Raw genomic sequence first — 5,297 nt, 5'->3', positions numbered from 1 at the left:
GAACCCCAATCCAGTAGTGGGGGCACCCCCTCGAAATGAGTTGATGATATCCTCCATTCTGTGTGAAAGGAAAGCTCGCCTCTTACGGTGTGTCAGTCATTGAAAGATCCTCTGTGCCTCATGTGTAGGCATGTGATCTAATGCCTATTCCCGCGTGAGGTGTGCTCTAGCCACCCTGCTCTCATCATCAAACCATGAGTTCTATGGCATCTTCCCCTCATGTGCATGTCTAGGTCAGGTCATGAGGAAGGATCTACTGGCAGCATCTCGCATAATGGTAACAAGTGTGTCTGAGGCCTGAGTCAGATCCAAGTCTCCGCCATCTCCGAGTAAGTCAAAGAGCTCTCTAGCCAAATGACTGGTGTAGACCGGATCGAGGGCTTGATCAAAATGAACTTGGGTGCATGGCTGTCTCTGGGGGTGCCGATCTATGTGAGGTATAACAGCTGATATACTGAATGCCAAATATGTGCGATCGGCTCCAAGTGGGGGTGGAGGCACCATGAAGTCAGATATCCTTGATGTGAAGGCTAGTGAGCCGAGGAGATAGTCTATTGTACTCGTCCTACCTCTGTGTGGAAAGCATGTGAGTCCTCTTGATGATGGCCATCGCTAGAGACCGTTTTCTTGCCAATCCAAACTAGTCGCCTCGACTTCAATGAGAAATACCTTCTACTTTAGCTCTTAGCTAATTTTTTAATGTCAACTTCTTTGCTTACCTCCATTTGAGCTGGGCTACATTGTCTTTTGTAGTTCGGTTAACCTTGGGATCTTGTGACCATCTTGGAGTCTACTTTGTGATTGTAGCTATCCTTAGGAAATTTCTAACATGGTTTGGGTTCTCGCTCTTGATTTGGGCTACCTAGTGGAGTGACATTGACTTGGGCGTCTCTCTTGCCTTGTAGTCCCTTTTGTCATCAACTCATCTTTCCTCCCTTCTCTTGTGTCTTTAATCTTCTATTTATTCATATATTTTATTGTCTCTCCAGTATCCTCTTAACTCTTCTCTCTTTCATCATTGGCTCTTTCCATTTGATCTCATCTACTTGCTCTACTTTTTTAATGTGGTGGTGATGAGAATCCGCTTTTTTGGCTTGCCAAAACTCTCCCAAATTTTTGGATCTCGGGTTCCTTGACTCTCATGGCAACTTCCTTTAGCCTCTTAGCATTTAGCATTAGTGATGGTAAACTAGTCAACCTGTCCACATCCATCTATCAAGTATTTGTCTTCTGTGGTTATGGCTGCTATCCTTCTTCTTCTTTGAGTGTCAATTGCCACAAAAATTTTTGGCCTCTATTGTGATTACCTCAGTTGCCTTTTCGTGCTTTCATTCAGTGGCCATAATCCACTACTCTTGGATCTGTCATACTCTACTATCTTTTCTAGTGCATGTGATTTCACTTCCTAGAACGATTACAAACATTGATGCCAAACGTGTAGATTTGGTGTTGCATTTTGATCAATCATCTTGAAGCCCTTTTGTGCATCTAGATGGCAGGGAAATTTTTGTTTCTAGATGAGCAATGAGTGGCACTCTATGGTATTGTGATTCAAGTGCAATGGATGCAAGGTGTGGCATGGAATCTAAAGGGCACTCAAACAAGAGAAAGAGAGATACAAAGTTCATATTGTAAGATAAATGCAAAAGAGAATGAAAAGAGAGTTCTATATTTTATGCTAGATACAGCAATGCATGGCTACACTCTACACATTCTAATATTTACTCGAAATGATGGACCTTTCTACTTTGACTCTTGGACTATTCACACACAAAGGATTTTGACACTCGATTTGACAAAGGAAGCGGGTACTACCGACCACCCTTACAATGATTGAACTTGGAATGTCAAATGCTGACATTTATCTATTGCAAATGTTAGACCTAGTTGTTAGACCATTTACTTCGTATCTGATTATAAGATTATAAGGCATTCAAGCATTGTATGCCTTGACTCTTTCTTACCTCCACCATTCCTTGCCTTTATTTACTCTTGAATGGTGCCACAAAGTAGCACAAATTGGTAGGTTCGTTGTGTATTGTTGCTTCACCTAGTCCTTCAACCACTTTCTCCATGTCACTTGATGGCATTTTCTGGCCATTGTGTCCTTTTCTTGAGATTTCGCTTCACCTTTTGGTTGCAGACCCACTTCATCCTTTAGTTGGGGTTTCAGGATTTTAGCTTCAACATTAGTTGAGTCTTGGGGCTCAATGTATACAAAGTTTTGTGACGACTAGAAAGATGTATAAGCATACCAATGTGCATGCCCTTATGAAACTTTGTGATTATATGTTCCTTAATCATTCAAAGATCTTTGCAAGGTTTCATGACCATTAAAAACATAAGTGTATCATAAGAGCATACCAATGCCAATTTGTTAACTTGTGTAGCATGCATGGTCAAACATGAGCAAATATGCATGCACCTCGTACAAACTATGTTTGACCCTGTTGAAACTTTTTGAGTATATGGACCTTACTCAAAAAATGGTATGTGCAAAGTTTTATTACCAATAGACATATAAATCTATGCTGCAAGCATACTTATGCACGATTTCTTGACAATTATCCCCATTCACAATCAATAGTTATCGAAGTACAAATGCTCCACCATATAAACAATGATAGAACCCTATGCAAAATTTGTGAGTAATTGGTCTTCCTCAAAATAAGGTCTATCCAAAGACTTATGATCATGCAACACATACACATATGGCATAATCACATTGATGCACATGTTCTTAAGAATTGTCCACCTTGCATAGTTGAAAATGAGAAAGCATGCATATTCCACAAAAATGGCATATTCCACAAAAATGATGTTTGATACTGCTGAAATATCAACCTAAACTCATTCAAAGTTTTGTTCAAGGTTTCATGACCATTGAACACATACATATATGATATAAGAATATCGATGCACAATTTCTTGACAATTGTGTACCATGAATGCCAAAAAATGAGAAAATGTGTGATTCCCCCATACAAACAATGTTTAACCCTTATGGGACTTTAAGAGTATATTTAAATTTCTAAAACAAAAATTCTCATGACCATCAGACGCATACAACTATGGTATAGGCATAGTGATGCCCAATGCTTTGACCCTTATGTACCATGCATGGTTGAAAATGACAAAGTACCATGCTCCCACCATAGAAACTATGTTTGACACATAAGAAACTTTGTGAGCATATAAAAATTACTCAAAACAAGGTCTTTAAAAAATTTTGTGATCAGTATAAGCATACCATTTGCATGTCCTACCATAAAAATGATGTTTGATCCTTATGAAACTTTATGTCCCACCATAAAAATGATGTTTGATCCTTATGTCCCACCAAAAAAATGATGTTTGGTCTTTATGAAACTTCATGAGTATATTTATCTCTCATTTAAAGATCTATGCAACTTTTCATGACCATTAGAGAAATGTGCATAAACATGGATGCTTTCTTGACATGTGCACCTTCCATGGTAAAAAAAGAGAAAATATGCATGCCCTCCCTACAAAATATGTTAGACCCTTATGAAATGTTTTGAGTATATGGACCTTATTCAAACAATGGCATGTGAAAACTTTCAAGACCATCAAAACATGTACACCTATACTATCACAGTACTAATGCACATTTTTTTGATAGTAATGCCCATGCATGGTTGAAAGTGAGAAAATACACGTGGTCAACCATACAAACTATGTTAGACCCCTATGAATTTGTGAGTATATATATCTCACTCATACAAAGTTCCATGGAAAGTTTGATTACCATCCAACGCATACACATATGGTATAAGCATGCTAACACATAACTTTTCAACACTTGTTTGTCATGCATGGTAAAAAATGAGAAAGCATGCATATCCCACCATAGAAATGATGTCCGATCCTTAAGAAACCTAGCTTATTAAACTGCTTAGGGTGTGAAAACCCAAGGTCCCACATGTTCTTTGTTGACACATCTCTTTCAATGCCACACATGTAACCATCATAAAAGCATGAAAGCTATCAACCTATCTTACTGAGGGGTGTGAAAAGTCACACATGTTCTTTGTTGACACATTGGTTTTAATGCCATGCATGTAAACATCATAGAAGCATGGAAACCATCTGGTTGCAAGTCCTATTGGATCATGTAGATTGTGACCATGAAAAAAATGTCAAGAACATCAATTAAGGATAGATTCACAATTCCATTTGATCTCTATTCGCATCTCCTACTTTAACCTTTCAAAATACATGGCACATTCTCATTGCTTAGATGCATATGGTGTTGCAGATCTTGAGACAAGCTGGTCCTTAAGGAAAGCAACTATATCTTCTATGAACTTTAAAATAGCCAATCTTGTTTCAATTTTTTGTGTGTCAATGCTCTTTTTACAATGGTGACCTCTTCCTCATGTTGCCCTTGCCATGCCGAATTGTGGAGAAGTTTCACATCATCTGTTGTATGTGGAGCTTGATCTTTTTCTAGAGGTGGTTTTTTGTTGTGATTTGGACCCACTCATTTTTATACCCATTCCATGAAGGGGGGGTAGGGGGGAAATGCCCCTTGGGGTGTTCCAAGGGGGGCCACCGACATGCATTAGGCCTCCCTTATCGAGGGTTTCGGGGTAGTGCCCCTCGAAGCCAAAAATCCATGAAAATTGGTGCATTAGATTTGTGGTCAAAATTTTATGATAAGGGCATGGCTCACATAGCATAAGAGTAGTGGATATACTGTTTGTATCTTAAATCTTCTCAATTGCTAGATAAGAAAAATGCAAGACTAGCTATTTTCTCCATGGATGTAGCCCATGCTGGGCGAACCACATATGTTGGTGTCTCTCTTTCTCTTCCATTTTGTGTGTGTTCTATATTGTGTAATTCATGCATTCTGCTTCTCACATTGTTATTCCTAACAACTAGTTACATATTTTATTTGAGCAATGCTTGTTGACTTGTTTGGAAAGAACTACCAACATTGAAATATGTAGATTGAGGATTAACTATACCAAAACTTGGACCTTTTCTTGCCATTAGGTATGATAGAAAAGGAGCCTATAACTATGTCAGCTGAAAACTGGAAGATTCTTGATAAAAAAGCACTAGGAATGATATAACTATGTTTGGGACTGTCAGTGGCTTTCAATGTTCTTCAACAGAAGACAATAAAGGCTTTATGAGCATGTTGGATACATTTTATGAAAAACCATCAGCTTCTAACAAGGGACTTCTTATGAACTGTCTATTCAATCTAAAGAAGTCAAAAGGTTGGTCTATAGTAGCCGATCATTTTGATCAGTTCAATACAAATA

Source organism: Dipteris shenzhenensis, chromosome 17 (assembly GCF_047967505.1).
Source record: "Dipteris shenzhenensis isolate YYH24624 ecotype China chromosome 17, Dip_SZ_1.0, whole genome shotgun sequence".
NCBI lineage: Eukaryota > Viridiplantae > Streptophyta > Polypodiopsida > Gleicheniales > Dipteridaceae > Dipteris > Dipteris shenzhenensis.
The sequence above is the reverse complement of the archived record's forward strand: the minus strand, read 5'-3'. Positions refer to the sequence as shown.